At 40.4% G+C, this 18,159-nt stretch overlaps 1 pseudogene; it reads left to right on the forward strand.

Annotated features, from left to right (window-relative positions):
• The first annotated feature begins 8,978 nt into the window (after positions 1-8,978).
• LOC118580190 lies at positions 8,979-9,478 on the forward strand (annotated as a pseudogene).
• Positions 9,479-18,159: the final 8,681 nt, after the last annotated feature.

Here is an 18,159-nt window from a genome sequence, read left to right on the forward strand (position 1 = left end):
CTGAGCATCTTTCATTGCCCAACAAGGTCTTAGGATGTTTCCTCCCTCATCTCATTTAGATGTAATATTGCATTTTGAAATCTTCCCTTTTCACATAGAATTCCCATTTGTCAGGATCATTATCCTCTTAATGGTTTTAGGAGAAGAAAGAAGTATATTCCTTCATGATTTGGTGCACTTATTCATGCAATGGTGATTCTGCTTCTTCTTCTGAGCATAGAGAATAGAGATTACTATTAGAGTTGATAATGTCTTACTGATTTTTATCATAATTATTCATGAGAATTTTTTCTTCTTTTTTAAATTACCATGCATTTTGTACCAAGGGGGGATGTGTTTATGAAATAATACCATGTATTATGGTCATAGGAAAAAACTCCCACTGATTTTCTCCACAGAACAGTTTCAAATGAGAGAAAATGAGTTGAAAGACATTCAAGTGGAGTATCTTGATTAATTCAAATGTTGAACAGGGATAGGGCAAAATCACAGTTGATACATCTTCATTATGTTCATGATCTATCTTCATATGCTTTATATGCTTTGAAATACATTGTTTATACTCTTTCATTTTTTTGTTTATATGTTTCAGTACAAGTTAACTATATTTAGTGGTCCTGAGATCTAGTCATTACCCAATTTCAATACTCTCATATACTTCTAATGACTGATTTCTTCACAGTCTACATGAATCATCATCTTTATGGAAACCTTGTCATGAAAAATCAAAAACAAGAGACTGACAGAATGATAGATAGATAGATAGATAGATAGATAGATAGATAGATAGATAGATAGATAGAGAATAACAGGAAGGAGAAGAACATAGAGTATGGAGGGAATATAGGACAATGAACTCAATGGTGATATGTGCATGTATATATCAGTGAAATATCTTAATGCTGTTTTATCTCTGTTAGTGGAAAAATTAATACAATCTACTGCTCTTTACACCTGAATGTTTTTACAGAGTTAGATTTAGTATGTCATATAGAACAACTGTTCCTATGATTTGTAGATAATATGCCTGGATACAGTAAGTATCAGAATCTTTTAAAGCGTGAGTCCATGAGTAAGTGAATAAAATCCCTCAAGTGTTAATATGAGTAAGTGTGTGTGTGTGTGTGTGTGTGTGTGTTGTTTTTCCATAGATTAAGCTGTAATCCAAGCAGACATTCCATAGGATTTCCAGATTTTTTAATGCATTGACCCCTGACACTTTATTATAAAGTCATGGCCTTATACACCTAATACCACATAAGTAATAATGAATTACACACTGATATCCTTTTTGTCCAGAGCTGAAATCAAGAAGATATTTTTCAATAATTTTTCTCTCAGTGGTAGTCCTTACTTATGCTTGGCTCTTCTCAAACACTGTAAATTGCATATTTTTGTAGGAAGATCAATTCCATGCAAGTCTGAGTTCAAAGCTCAGTTGTAGCCTTGCACTGATTATCAATGACTCCTCAGTTCAAATACTAAGACTGAGACACTCTGATTTTTTCCTGAGACTCCTGACATTCTGGATGGCTAAGAACAGCAGAGAGATGAACAATGAGCACACGGAAGGAGGGACAAGTCCTTAATGGGACAATGTATTTGACCTTCCCAGATTACCCTCAGTGCTGTCTCCTGCAGAACTCTCCATGGAGAGCCTACTAGCTTTTCAGAGTGCAACTTTCCCTTCTCTCTTTCTAGCTCTTTCCTAAGCATACTTCCATTTACTCTGTGTTGCTTGCTGACCTCTATCGTCAACTCAAATGGCTTGGTTCCTCTCTCCCTCTTTCCATCTATCTTCTGTCAGCTTTGAGACATTTATTTCAATTACAGTATAGTTTCACTCTTAAATTCTGATAAGCTTTCTCTCAAGTTTGTTTTAGGTGAGTTTTATTTTTCTTAGATGATATTTATTAACAAGACTTTCAATCCAAAGAGACGATGCCTAATTTCTCTCATTCATTCAACCCTCTACACACTGCAGTTCCTGCTTCTGCTTTCTCATAGCACATATATGTCTCCAGTATGGAGGGGCCGCTTCACTATGTACAACTCTCACATGAAAACACCTGGTTTTCAACATTCTAAGTGCTCTTTGATATTGTAGTTTTAAAGAGTTACAAAAGACCATTGTGAATTAACTTTGAATATTCTTCCCCACAACATGTCATAAAAATGAGGCATTTTATCCAATTATCAAGAAGTTAAAAAAATTAGTATGATAATAAGAATTGCATATCAAATTATTATCGGAAAATAGAAAATTAAGATAATTTGTTTGTAGGAAAAAGCAAATAAGACAACTGGATAGGTTTTAGTAAGTGAGACCATGGTAGGCATATTGTCTGGTACTGTTCAGTACTGGGCCTATGGCTGACATATTTTGATGGGAATATTAGGGAGTTGGGATTGTACTATGAAACAATGTGAAAATTGACATTTATTTATTGGAAAGAATCACAAACTCCATTGCTTGGATTTAAATATTATATGACCTGATATAAATGCCGTCCCAGAGAGAAGAGGTGTATTAATCAAGATTCCAGTTCTACAGTTTGACCTGATGGTTAGGGGAAATAGTGTGAGATTACAATGTGAGTTGAATCATATGTTCTTAACTACCTCAGGAGAGTACACATGAGCACCTGAGGTTAACCATGGTCCCATAACATCTTTGGGGTGATTTGAGAGGGGACAGTCATTCAGGGAAGGGCATTCTTTTAAGAAAATTTGAGCTTTAGAATATGAAATGTAAGCATCTGAGAGGTAGATGAGGCACACTCAGTAAAACACTGTGAAAGGGTCACAGTTAAAACCTTTAGAGTCTTGGAGACTTCACTGTACATCTGTAACCCAGAAAGACAATAATATTTCTCAGATAAGTCTACAAAGAATTTCTTGACAATTCCAGACTGGCTGAAGGCTTCCACTGGCTGCTCTGAATCCAAGCAGCTCAGGTAGGTGAAAGCCACTTGGGACCAGCCTGGGTCCTCACAGTCATGGCTTGTTGAAAGCATCCACAGGTCTGTCTTGTGGTGCTGGGTGGGGGAGGTGCCATTATGTTGAATAAATATATGATGGAGAAATGAGAAAGAGAAGTTTTGTGTGCTTCTTTCCAATAAATAAATGTTTGTGATTCTTTCCAATAAATAAATGTCAATTTTCATATTGTTTCATAGTACAATCCCAACTCCCTAATATTCCCATCAAAATATGTCAGCCATAGGCCCAGTACTGAACAGTACCAGATAATATGCCTACCATGGTGCTGTGGAAAGAGGCAGATCTGAAGAAGCAAATGTGGTAAGGAACAGGTTGAAGTGGGTGGCCTGCTTGCCACCTGAGGCCAGGGTTATGTCTGGGCCTGGGAAACTGCATAGGGCCATGTCTAGGTCTGTAGTCTTACTACAGCAGGGATATGTGTTGACATCCATGCCCCATATTACCACCAAAGGCCACAAGGATGCCTAGGGACTGGGCTGACACCTTTGTCCATTTTGATGTCTAAGGGCCATGACACCACTGGGACCATGCTGATCTTAGTGACTTGTGCTGCCACCAGGGGACATGATGACATCCAGGTCTGAGCTGCTGTCAAGGGTCATGTCTGGGTCCATGGCTGTATAGCAGCCAAGGTCTGTGTTAATGTCCATGGCTTCAGTAACTACTGAAGTCTGTGCAGATGCCCAAGATCTGATCAGCCAAATGAGTCTATGTTGATGTCTGAAAGCCAAGTTGCTAATCGGGCCATGCTGAACAGAGTGACCTATGCTGCTCCCTTGGGGCTGTGGTGACATCTGAACCCAGACTTTAGTTTAGGGTCATGGTTGGGTCTGTGGTCCTGCCACAGTTAGGGTCTGTGCTGATGTCCCTAGCTCCTGTTATTGTAGTTAGAGTTTTTCTGCCTGGTCCAGTCAGGACAAATCTCTCTTACACGCCAGTCCCACAGTTGCTCAGATCCAACCAAGAAAGCACACAGAAACTTACATTGTTTAGAAACTATGGCTGTGGCAGGCTTCTTGCTATCTGCTTCTTCTATCTTAAATTAACCCATTTCTGTTAGTCTATACTTTGCCACATGGCTTGTGGCTTACCAGTGTATTTACATGTTGCTTCTCATGGCAGCGGCTGGCAGTGTCGCTCTCCAGTCTTCTACTTCCCAGAATTCTCTATTCTCTTGTCCCGCCTATACTTCCTGCCTGGCCACTGGCCAATCAGAACTTTATTTACACAAAGCAATATCCACAGCATGTTATCACTAAAGTTCATGCAAATACCTGGGGTCTACACTGTCACCTAAGGCCAGGTAGAGGTCTGAGGGTCATGCTACAGCTGAGGCCATACATATCTGAGTGTCCTGCACTGTCTCTAGGTACCACAATGACATCTGCAACCAGGCTGGAGCTGAGGGCCATGTCTGGGTATGTGGCCATACTGCAGCCATGATCTGTGTTGATGTCCTTAGCTTCTGATACTATTGAAGGGCATGCCGATGCCTGGGGTTTGGGCCATCATCTGGGGTCATGTTTGTGTCTGTAGATAATACTGCCATTGGGGTCATACTGACATGAGTGTCCTGCATTGTTGCCTGAGGCCATGATGGCATCTAGGCCTGATCTGACACCAAGGACCTTCTCTAGGTCCATGGTTCTACTATAGCTGGGATCTGTGTTGACATCCATTTCCCATATTGGCACCAAAGGCTAGAAGAATGCCCAAAGCCTAGGCTATAATCTGTGGCCATATGGCATCTGAGGGTTATGCTGCCACACCCAACCATGCTTTTGTCTGGGCCAGGTTGCTGCTGAGGGCCATGCTTGAGTCCATTTCCATTTTAGCCAGGGTCTGAGTTGATGTCTGTGCAAATGATCAGGGTCAGTTCAGCCACCTGATACTATGTTGGTGTCTGAGGACCTTGCTGCTGCTGAGGCCATACTAATCAAGGTGACCTGTACTGTCACTTGAGCCATGGTGATATCTGGGCCCTAGCTGACAGGCCATGTCTGGGGCAATGTTCCTTCTGCAGCTGGGATCTGTATTGATGTCCATTGCCTGTGTCACCACAGGGGCTCATAGGAACCATGCTGAGCCTCCCTGCCTCTCTCTGGCACTGAGAATGTTGGCTCTGCCCTTGCTGGACACTGCAGCAGGAGAGATGGCCCCATTTCTCACCACCGGTGTGGGAGAGTTGGTCCTGATGGCATGGGTGAAGAGAGCTGGCTCCACCCCTTGCCTGAGGAGGGCAGTCCCTGTGACTAGGGCTGCCCAGCTCAGCTACCACTCAAAGCCACACCCTAGGCCTTGGGTTGGCCCACTCTAACACATACCCTAACAATGACCTGCTGGAGAGTATCAAGGGACAGGTCTGTAGAAAGATAGCTGCAGGATCTCTATGACTCAGGACAACAACAGGATATCTGAAAGGAGTTCTGGTGAGGGTCCAGTGAGGATGGTGTCCCAGATGTCTTGAACCAATGAAAGCAATGAACATTTGTGGGTGGGACTGATAAAAGAGCATACTGCTTGACATACCACAGCTCCCAGTGCTGTCACAGAGACAGGAAAAATGGAGGAGTGGGGTGGTTTTTTTGTTTGTTTTCAAATAACTGTTCTTTTAGGTAGTGATGCAGGATTTTCTTATATTAAAAATAAAAACCTGGAGCCAGATATTGGGGTAAATGCTGAAATGTCAGAGAGACAAAGGAACAAGCCCCAGCCACTTCTCATCTCACCAACTCCATGGATCCTCTGACTGAATGCCTCTGAGTCTTCAGCTGAAAGGCCTCAAGTTCCTGTCTCCTTATATGCCTTTCTCTGACCAGCCATATCACTTCCTGTCTCAACCTTTCTAGTGCTGGGATTAATGGCATGTGTGCTTCTCAAACACTGGTAGCAAAGGCATGAGCTCTCAAGTGCTAGGATTAAAGGTGTGTGCTACAATTTCTTTTAGACCTAATTAATCTCATGAAGTCTAGGGTGGCCTTGAACTCACAGAGATCCAGATGCATCTCTGTCTCTGCCTCCTGAGTTCTAGGATTAAAGGTGTGTGCCATCACTGCCTGGCCTCTGTGTTTAATCTGGCTTTGTCCTCTGATCTTCAGACAAATTTTATTTGTTAACAAGTGAAACAAAATATCACCACAGAAGGGAGGATATGGAGGAACTGGGAGGTGAACAGGATTGGGATGCATTGTCGGAGCCCACAGAGGTTTCCTAGTGAGATCTGTGCTTTCTTTACCCAGCAGAACTGCATGAAAGGATTATTGGACCACAACAGGCCTGGGTACCACATCTTTGGAAGGATCTACACTTGGCTGAATCTAGCTGGGGGAGGTCTTTTGCCTCACCCCTTGGCATTGCTATAAAAAGCCCTCTGGATAAAGTTCTGAGCTGGTGAATATTGATCCAGGCCCTCCCAAAGCTATTCTATGTTTCTGTCTTTCCTCTTGTCAGCTAGGCTTATCATTCTATCTAATATTTCTTATTCCTCTCTCCTCATAGGAATCCTGTAAAAGGTGGGGGCTGTTCCCCCACAGTGCATGATGTGAAATCCCCTAAGAATCAATAAAGAATTATATTATTATAAAAAAAAAGCATTTCTCAATAGAAATCGTCTTCTTTTTAGGGCTTAGAATGTGTCCACTCAGTGAAGGAAGCTCATGCTCCTGTGAAAACTCAGTCAGAGGCTTTTCCTAGCAGATTCCATCTGCCTGGGCCAAGAAGCTATGTGAACACTTAAATTTCCCCAATTGTAACAGAGATCATGATGACAGAAGAGCTTTGAAACATCTGTGGAAGCAATTAGACTCCAGGATAAATGTGGGATGCCTGTAGACTCCAGGGCCTAGAACATAATGCTAATATTTATTCTTCCAACAAACCACCCCATTCCCTGAACAACGGGAACTGTCTTCTATCCTTTCCATCATTACAACAACTCTGTATAGTTCAACCTCCCCTCTCTCTACTAGAAGAATATATTGATTATTCTGATCTTATCCATGTAATTCAGGATGTCCACACTATCTCAAAATCACAACCCAACCACATCTGCCAAGTCATTTAGACATGTTAACATTCAAGTTCTAACTTGAAGAAACTAATGGATAGCTATGGAAATGTTCAGTGAGATCAATTATCCTCCAACTAATAACATACAAATCATTTCCTTAAAACTAATCATCTCCTTAAAACCTGACATTTTTGAAATAATAAAAATCAGGACTATTTATTAAGTAACAGAGGAAGAAGACACTCAAATCTCAAGGCCTACAGGTTTTCAGTATGTATGAGTTTGAGATTAGTGAGAAGTTGTTGGATTTATTTTAAGAAGGCATCTATGTTCACAACTGTACCATCAATACACATTTTCTTAGGAAGTTATAATCCAGAAACAAAATTATTTATTACTGAATCCAATCTAAAGGCCATTAGTAAAGGGAAATTGAATGTTTCTGGAATTCCCTTCATATTTACACATAACATTAAAGGAAGTGTGGTAAGAATTAAGATCCCAGATACCCTATAAAATAATGATTTGCTTGATGTTTTAGGTTGAGAGGAACTGCCATCCTCATCTTATCATCCACTGAAGTGTATTGAATGAGGCTTCCTCCAGATCCTGGGGCTATCATGTGAAAAGGCAGAACTGTCTTCCAGACCTCAAAGATTACAGAGAGGCAGATGTACAACAGTTAGATATCAGCAGAAAGAGAGAGAAGAGACAGAGACACCAGCATTCCTATTAATCAAACAAAAGCTATCATGTGGTCCTCCCAATGGGGAGGATGTCCTGTATCCTGAAGAAGCTACTTTAATCCTAGGTGTTTGATCATCATCCTAGATGGTGGAAAATCAGCAGGATCAGGATCAGGATCAGGCTACCACTCTGTCTGGCCTTTCAGTTATGTCTCTAAAAGGCCCTCTGGATTCCCAGGCTCTAGAAAAAGGGTACTGAAGACTCAATAGATATTACTTCTGATGACAAATAAGGCTAGATGGCCAAGGCAAAGACATAGATACGTGATCTAGGGTATTCAAATATTTGTGTTATAAGGCTGTACAAACATTTCTGCTGCTTAGTTAGTTTTTGGAGACAGAGACATATATGCAGAAAGTGAGGCTGTAACCAAGATTAGGATAATATCTCCAGTTACTGCTCAAAAGTGGAAGGTGAAATTATCATTTGTAATACATAGCAGAGCCACAAAATTGAGTAGTAATGTTTTCTGTTATAGTATTCAAGTCTGTCCTCACTAGTCAACCCTTTATGATTAAGCATTATGGGAAATAGAAACAAATGGTAGAAAAGAGCAAATATGGAGGATCCAAAACTTAAAAAAAAATAAAACCCATTTTCTCTGTGAGTATGAAAGTACCTCCATTTTCATAAGGGATTGGAACCCCAAGTGACATATGTTGTGGGATCAAGGTGTTATATGTTTCCCTACTATGTAATTCCTCTTTGTACCATAGTAGGAATGGTTAATACTATGAAATCTTACTTTTTATAAGTTATTAAAATTGTCCTGATAAATGATCCTTTCAATGTAAAGAAATGACTATTCTAAACTCATAAACACTTCATAAGAAAAACACAGTATTTTTAACAGATCAGATTTGAGTGAGTTAAAGATCTAATAGTCCCTTCTTTGTTGTACATTCCCTTACAGCAGAATATTTGTCTGTATTACCCCCAAAATATCTTTGCTTTTTATTTTTCAAAGTGGAGCTTATATATATTAGAAATGTCATGTAACTTGAAAAAGAAATGCAGTCTTTGGAGGCATGCATATGATCTGACCTTGGGTATCTGGGAACCATGGGCTTTTTCCAAGTTGTTGAGATGAGCAAGCCTTGCAGCTGTGCCCATCCTAACTGGTTCCCAGTAATTTGCATGCACTCACTGCACAGCCTTGAGGACTTCTTCATATACCAGTCACACCCCTATACAGTTGTCATTGCAGTCAGGACTCAGCATGGACATGAGGGCCCCTGCTCAGCTCCTCGGGCTCCTGATGCTCTGGTTACCAGGTGAGTAAGGAATGTAATGGGAATTTCACTGTTACACTGTGATTAGTGTTGACTGGCATTTGGGAGCAGTCCTTTCTTACCATGCTTAACTATGTGATTATTTATTATATCTCCATTCCTAGGTGCCAGATGTGACATCCAGATGACCCAGTTTCCATCCTCCCTGTCTGCATCTCTGAGAGACAGAGTCACCACCACTTGCAGGGCCAGTCAGGACATTAGCAGTTATTGAATCTGGTTCCAGCAGAAACCAGGGAAAACTCCTAAGTGCCTGATCTATGATGCATCCATCTTGGCAGACGGTGTCCCATCAAGGTTCAGTGGCAGAGGGTCTGGGACAGATTATTCTCTCACAATCAGCAGCCTGGAGTCTGAAGACATTGCAACTTATCAGTGTCTGCAGTATAATCAGCGTCCTCCCACAGTGATACAAGTCATACCATAAACCTCCAAGGAAGCAGAAGTGAGAGGCTGGGCTGCCCCAGCTGCTCCTCCTCGTGAATCACCCACTGCAACTGTTTCTCACAGGTCACAGGACTTCTATCAGAGCTCATCGAGATACATTTGTTTTGATCAAAGAGGTTACACAGTCCTCTCAGGGAATTTTCAGATGTAATATTTTCTTTTATTCATGTATCCATTTCTTCTATTGTATCTCCATTTCTGAGCTTCTCTACTCCACCTCTTGTTTTCTGTTGGTAAAAGTTGCCTCTATAGTTCTTGTTTTAATTCCTAAATATTTCATTTCCAGGATTTGATCAGTTTGTTTATTGCTTCTATTTTTGTCTTGAACAGTTTTTTTTTTCTTTTCTTCTATTGTTTATTTGTTCTTGGTTTTACTTAGGAGATTTATTCATTACCTTGAATTATTTGCTTATGTTTTCCTTGAGAGATGTATTGATTTCTTCATGTAGTTGGTTTTACGGTGTTTACCTTGTATGTCAGCTATGTTGGAATATCCAGATCCTGCTTGTTGTAGGACAGGTGTTCTCTGGTGGTGACATAGTGCCCTGGATGTTATTGATTGTGTTCTATTGCTAGCATCTAGGCAACTGGATTTGGGGTGATTAAATGTCTAGGTGCTGGTTTGGGGGTTTGTCATGGTGGAGTTGGAGTTTTCCTTGGTTTCTGTTTCCTCTATGGATTGTCAGAGAGTGTGTTTGCTGAGTGTTGCCTGCTTTACTAGCCTGCTAGTCTTGTGTTTTCAATGTGCAGATGGGATCAGAGGGGATTCTTGCTGGTTTTGGAGGCTGGAGGAAGAGGATTTCAGGGGAAACTGATGTAAGGGATTCAAAGAAGGCATGGAGGAGGGGAAGTTTCCTGTGGTGGTCTTTGATAGAGCTAGGGTTGACCCTGAGAATTCTGTCTGAGGTAATAGAGAATGGGTAAGGTCTGCAGGTAGCCTACTGTGTCTTCTGGATGGCTTGCCTGTGGTCAAGCAAGGGGTGTCTGTCCAGTTTGGTGGCTGTGACACAGAGATGAGGCCAGAAGGGAAGGGCAGTGGGAGATGGTCTGTGGGATCCATAGGAGGAGTGCACAGGGAGGATGGGAATCTGCAGCTGGTGTTGTTGGTTTGTGGGATCCACAGGAGGTGTGCACATGGGGGGACAGAAAGCTGCAGCTGGTGTTCTTTTACAGAGCGAAGAGTAACCCTGAGAAGTTGGTCTGGGGTAAGAGAGAGAGTGGGGAAGGTCTGAGGTTCCTGTGTGACATTCCAAACATAAGAATCCAAAATAATTTTTCCTTTCTAAACTGTTGCATCCACCATGATATTTGCATATTGTTCCACAGTGAGGAACTTACCTTGCTGGCCAGAGATAAAAATTCATCAGTAATCTTGCCTTGATTCTTCAGTTTCATAAGTTCATCTTCTCACAATGAAGTACCCTCTTCAGTTCCTAGGGCTGTTAATACTATTGATTCCTGGTAAGGAGAGAAAGAGGACACAGTAGGAGAATGGAGGGAGGATGAGTTCTAGGATAACTGCTGTTCAAGTCTTTACTGTCCACATATGAAATGGAAGGTCTTGTCCTTTAGAATGCAAATGTGTGAGGTTTAGAGCTATGAAAGTGAGATGTCAGATGAGACAGTATCTGTGATACTGGGAAGACTTTGACACAGATGGAATTGAATGGCCTGGTCTACAATACATTGAGAATCTCTTTAGAATGATGTACTCACTTCTTTTTTTTAAGGCATTGGTTATATAGACAAAATTTTTGTCCACAACATGTCAAGTTCTCACTTGAAATACAAAAGGTGAAGATAATCTTAAATATTGCTGATGAATATTCCACATTATTTTATGTCTTTTTCTTATTATTTTAGCTTCTATTAATGATGTTGTAATGATTAAGTGCTATCATCCATCAATGGACAGCCTATATTTCCTGCAGCTATACTCATAAGCTTCTAGATAATGATGGTGACACTCATTTGAATTGATAGTAAAAGAAGATGGACCAGTCATTACAGTTCCTTATCTATGAGGATTCTAACCAGGAATGTGTAGTTCCTGACTGATTCATTGGCACTGCATCATTTTTCACAGTGAAAATGACCAGATCAGAGGCAGAGAAGGTTTGAGTTTATTATTGCATGCATGCAATACATATTCTATCCACAATGACACAGACACTAAAAAACTTTTCTCTTGCTTGGTGTGGACCAACATTCAATTGTGTTGCTTTTCCCAAGATAAATATATCACTGTGTGTATGTGTAACATACTATTTTTATCTCAATTTGTTTTATTTTTAGTTTAGATTTCATGGAGTTATTTTTTATTTTTTATTTTTGGTTGCTCATGGAGTAATTTAAATGTTTCTTTTAAATATTTTTCTTTATAATTATGTGTTTTAAATTTTATACATCAGCCATGGGTTCCCCTTTCCTCCCCTCTCCTGCCCCCAGATCCCCCAGCTTCTTCCCTCCACTCCCATGTCCTCCAGGATCAAGGCACCCCTGGGGATTCAGTTAAACCTGGTGGATACAGTACAGGCAGGTCCTGTCACCTCCTTCCAGACTGAGCAAAGTGTCCCTGTGTAAGTCCAACATTTCCAACAGCCAGCTCATGCACTAAGATCAGATTCTGGTCTCACAGCCTGGGTGCCTCCCAAACAGATCAATCAGGCTATTCAATTGTCTCACTTATCCAGAGGGCCTGATCTAGCTGGGGGCTCAACAGCCTTTCGTTCATAATTCAGGTGCTTCCATTCGATTGGCTATTTGTCCCTGTGTTTTTGCAATCTTGGATTCAACAATTCATGCTCTTGCAGACCCCCCTCTTTTTCGACAATTGGACACCTGGAGCTCCATCTGGGGCTTGGCTGAGGATCTCTGCATCCACTTCCATCAGTTAATGGATGAGAGTTCCAAGACGATTGTTAAGGTATTTAGTCATCTGATCACCAGACTAGGTCAGATCAGGCTTTCTCTCAACCATTGCCAGCAGATTAGAGGATATAACATTGTGGATTTCTGGGGACCTCTCCAGCACTCTGCCTATTCCTGTTCTCATGTGGTCTTCATTTATCATGGTCTGTTATTCCTCATTCTAATGCCCAACAATACAATTAAGAAATGGGCTAAAGAACTAAACAGAGAATTCTCCACATAGGAAGTTCAAATGGCTGAAAGACATTTAAGGAATTGCTCAACATCCCTAATTATCCAGGAAATGCAAATAAAAATGACTCTGAGATACCACCTTACACTTGTCAGAATGGCTAACATCAAAAGCACAGAGGACAGCTTATGCTGGAGAGGATGTGGAGCGAGGGGAACACTCCTCCACTGCTGGTGGGAATGCAAGCTTGTACAGCCACTTTGGAAATCAATATGGTGCTTCATTAGAAAATTGGGAGTCCATCTCCCCCAAGACCCAGCTATAGCACTCTTGGGCATATACTCAAGGAATGCTCAATCATACACAAGGGCATTTGGTCAGCTATGTTCACATCAGTATTGTTTGTAATAGCCAGAACCTGGAAACAACCAAGAAGCCCTTCAACTGAAGAATGGATAAAGAAAATATGGTACATATACATAATGGAGTACTACTCAGCAGAGAAAAATAATGACATCATGAGGTTTGTAGGCAAATGGATGGATCTAGAAAAAAATCATCCTGAGTGAGGTAACCTAGACTCAGAAAGACAAACATGGTATGTACTCACTCATAGGAGGATACTAGATGTAAAACAAAGATGACTAGACTGCTACACAACTCCAGGGAGGCTACCTAGAAAATGGGACCCTAGGAAAGACCCAAGGATCACCCAATGACAGAGAAAGGGATGAGATCTACATGAACAACCTGGACGACAGTGGGAGTAATGAAGGGCAAGATTTGAGGGAAAGAAAGCATAGGGGAGCAGGAGATCCCAGGTGGATCAAGAACAGAAAGGTTTCTTTTTAAGTTTAGGAATTATTGTGTTCATTCTGAAAGATATATTCTTTCATTTTTAATGGTTATTTTGTCTATAGTTTGAAATCTATTAATATGAAAGAACTGTCACTTATGTTTATTGTATTGGTTAGGTTTTATGATGAAAATCTTTCTTTTGGAAATGTTTTTGGAATGAAGCCCCAATACACTACTTTTGATTCTGCTAAAGGTGCACACAAGGTTGTAGACTTTATTACTCTTGTTTAATAAGAATAAATTTTAGCAACACCTATATCTTAGAACTAACAATTAATTAGTGCATAGCATTGCCTTGCTTGGTTTTATGATACACAATATTCTTATTACCTGAAGTTACTGCCAAGGCAATCCAAATGTTATGTAATATAAATTGAACTGACAATGATATAAAAAAATATTCTAACCATTTAAAAACTAAAGAATACACATTCCCAGCAGCCTATGAAACTTTCCCCAAAATTGACACATTAAGACACAAAGGAGAGGATATCAGATCCCCTGGAACTGGAGTTACAGGTGATTATGAGCCAACATTTTGAGTTAGGAACTGAACCTATGTCCTCTGAAAGAATAGACAGTACACAGTGCTCTCAACTGCTGATCCATCAATCATTGTTTTTATATATATATATATATATATATATATATATATATATATATATGAAATTATTTCTGAGATAGGGTTTTTCTGTGTAGCCCTGGCTGTTCTGAAATTCACTTTGTAGACCAGGCTAGCCTTGAACTCAGAGTCATGCCAACCTTTTTCTTCTGAATGCAGGGATTAAAGGCATGTGCCACCACAACTGGCTTCTCATTTCAATATTATTATTATTATTATTATTATTATTATTATTATTATTATGTGTTTTAATTTTACACATCAGCCATGGGTTCCCCTGTCCTCCCGCTTCCGGCCACCACCCCCACCTTCCCCCCAGCCCCTCCCCTCCATTCCCATATTCTCCAGGACCAAGACACACCTGGGGATTCATTTAAACCTGGTAGATAAAGCACAGGCTGGTCCAGTCCCCTCCTTCCAGGCTGAGCATGTGTCCCTGTATTAGGCCAAGGTTACAAACAGCCAGCTCATGCACTAAGGACAGGTCCTGTTCACACAGACTGGGTGCCTCCCAAACGGATCAAGCTATTCAGTTGTCTCACTTATCCAGAGGGCCTTATCTAGCTGGGGGCTCCACAGCCATTGGTTCATAATTCATGTGCTTCCATTCGATTGTCTATTTGTCCCTGTGCTTTTTGCAATCTTGGATTCAACAATTCACAATCTTACAGTCCCTCCTCTTTCTCAACAGTTGGATACCTGGAGCTCCACCTGGGGCCTGGCTGAGGGTCTCTGCATCCACTTCCATCAGTTATTGGATTTGAGTTCCAAGATGACTGTTAGGTTGTTTAGTCATCTGATCACCAGACTAGGTCAGATCAGGCTTTCTCTGGACCATTGGCAGCAGTCCAGAGGATATATCATTGTGGATTTCTGGGGACCTCTAGAGCACTCTGCCTACTCCTGTTCTCATGTGGTCTTCATTTATCATGGTCTGTTATTCCTTGTTCTCCCTTTCTGTTCTTGATCCAGCTGGGATTTACTGCTCCCCTAAGCTCTCTTTCCCTCGAAACTTGCCCTTCATTATTCCCACTGTTGTGCAGGTTGTTCATGTAGATCTCATCCATTTCTCTGTCATTGGGTGATCCCTGAGTCTTTCTAGGGTCCCATTTTCTAGGTGGCTTCCCTGGAGTTGTGTAAAACAAAGATGACTAGACTGCTACACTACTCCAGGGAGGCTATCAAATTTTTAATCTAATTTTAAAATGTATTTTTTTTGGAATTTAATGCATGCTACAATATATTTTGATCACATTCACCACCCCTTCTCCCTATATTTCTTCTCAAATTCACCCTAAACCTCTTCAGATTTAACAAACCTTCTTTTTTTTTTCAGGGACTCAAAGTTCTTGTCATATAGGTCCTTCACATGCTTTGTTAGAGTAATCCCAAGGTATTTTATATCATTTGTGGCTATTGTAAAGGGTGATGTATCTCTGATTTCCTTCTCAGCCTGTTTGTCTATTGTATATAGGAGGGCTACTGATTTTTTTGAGTTGATCTTGTATCCTGCTATGTTGCTGAAGGTTTTTATTAGCTGTATCAGTTCCTTGGTTGAATTTTTGGGGTCTCTCATGTATACTATCATGTCATCTGCAAATAGGGAGAGCTTGACTTCTTCCTTTCCAATTTGTATCCCCTTAATCTCTTTTTGTTGTCTTATAGCTCTGGCTAGAACTTCAAGTAATATATTGAATAAGTATGGGGAGAGGGCACAGCCTTACCTTGTTCCTGAGTTTAGTGGTATTGTTTTGAGTTTCTCTCCATTTAATTTGATGTTGGCTGTTAGCTTGCTGTAGATTGCCTTTATTATGTTTAGGTATGTTCCCTGTATTCCTGATTGCTCTAAGACCTTTATCATGAAGGGGTGTTGGATTTTGTCAAATGCATTTTGTGCCTCTAGTGACATGAGCATGTGTTTTTTTGTTTGTTTGTTTGAGTTTGTGTATATAGAGTATTACATTGATGGACTTTTGTATGTTGAACAACCCTTGCATCCCTGGGATGAAGCCTACTTGACCATGGTGGATAATTGTTTTGATGTGTTCTTGGAGTCTGTTTGCCAGAATTTTATTGAGTATTTTTGCATCAATGTTCATGAGGGAGATCAGTCTGTAGTTCTCTTTCTTTGTTGCATCTTCATTTGGTTTAAGAATCAGGGTAATTGTAGCCTCATAGAAGGAGTTTGGTAATATGCCTTCTGCTTCTATTGTGTGGAACAATTTAAAGAGTATTGGTATTAAGTCTTCTTTGAAGAGCTGGAAGAATTCTACACTGAAAACATCTGGTCCAGGGCTTTTTTTGTTTGGGAGACTTTTAATGACTGATTCTATTTCCTTAGGGGTTATTGGACTATTTAAATGGTTTATCTGGTCTAGATTTAACTTAGGTATGTGGTACCTATCCAGAAAATTGTCCATTTCTTTTAGATTTCCCAGTTTTGTGGAGTAGAGGTTTTTGACGTATGACCTGATGATTCTCTGGATTTCCTCCTTGTCTGTTGTTATGTCCCCCTTTTCATTTCTGATTTTGTTAATTTGGATTCTCTCTCTCTGTCTTTTGGTTAGTTTGGATAAGGGTTTGTCTATCTTGTTGATCTTCTCAAAGAACCAACTCTTTGTTTCATTAATCCTTTGTATTGTTCTTTTTATTTCTATTTTATTGATTTCAGCTCTCAATTTGATAATTTCCTGGCTTCTGTTCCTCCTGGGAGACTTTGCTTCTACCTGTTCAAGGGCTTTCAGGTGTGCTCTCAAGTCACTAGCATGAGATTTCTCCAGCTTCTTTATGTGGGCATTCAGTGCTATGAATTCCCCTCTTAGCACTTCTTTCATAGTATCCCATAAGTTTGAGTATGTGGTGTATTCATTTTCATTGATCTCTAGGAAGTCTTTGAAGAGGATGTCAGAAAATGGAAAGATCTCCCATGCTCATGGGTAGGTAGGATTAACATGGTAAAAATGACAATCTTACCAAAGCAGTCTACCAATTCAATGCAATGCCCATCAAATTACCAACACAATTCTTCCCAGATATGGAAAGAATAATACTCAACTTCATATGGAAAAACAAAAAACCCAGGATAGCCAAAAGAATCCTGTACAATAAAACAACCTCTTTGAGGCATCACAATCCCTGAACTCAAGCTCTTCTATAGAGCTACCATAATAAAAACAGCTTGGTACTTGCATAAAAACTGACATTTGGTCCAATGGAATGGAATTGAAGACCCTGAAATTAACCCACAAACCTATGAACATATAATTTTTGACAAAGAAGCCAAAAATGTACAATGGAAAAAAGAAAGCATCTTCAACAAATGGTGCTGGCATAACTGGATGTCAATGTGTAGAAGGCTGCAAATAGATCCATATCTGTCACCATGCACAAAACTTAAGTCCAAGTGGATCAAAGAACTCATCATAAATCCAGTTACTCAGAGCCTGATAGAAAAGAAAGTAGGAAGTACTCTTGAAAGCATTGGCACAGGAGATCACTTTCTAAATATACCACCAGTGGCACAGACACTGAGAGAAACAATCAATCAATATGACCTGTTGAAACTGAGACGCTTCTGTAGAGCAAAGGACATGGTCAACAAGACAAAATGACAACCTACTGAGTGGGAAAAGTTCTTCACCAACCCCACATCTGAGAGGGCTGATATACAGAATATATAAAGAACTCAAGAAATTAGACATCGAAATGCCCAACAGTCCAATTAAGAAATGGGCTACAGATCTAAACAGAGAGTTCTCCACAGAGGAAGTTCAAATAGCTGAAAGACATTTAAGGAATTGCTCAACATCCCTAATTATCCAGGAAATGCAAATCAAAAACGACTCTAAGATACCACCTTACACCTGTCAGAGTGGCTAAGATCAAAAATACAGAAGACAGGTTATGCTGGAGAGGATGTGGAGCAAGGGGAATTCTCCTTCACTGCTGGTGGGAATGCAAGCTTGTACAGCCACTTTGGACATCAATATGGCGCTTCCTTAGAAAATTGGGAATCCATCTCCCCCAAGACCCAGCTATAGCACTCTTGGGCATATACCCAAGGAATGCTCAATCATAC

This window comes from Onychomys torridus, chromosome 3, assembly GCF_903995425.1.
Source record: "Onychomys torridus chromosome 3, mOncTor1.1, whole genome shotgun sequence".
Lineage (NCBI taxonomy): Eukaryota > Metazoa > Chordata > Mammalia > Rodentia > Cricetidae > Onychomys > Onychomys torridus.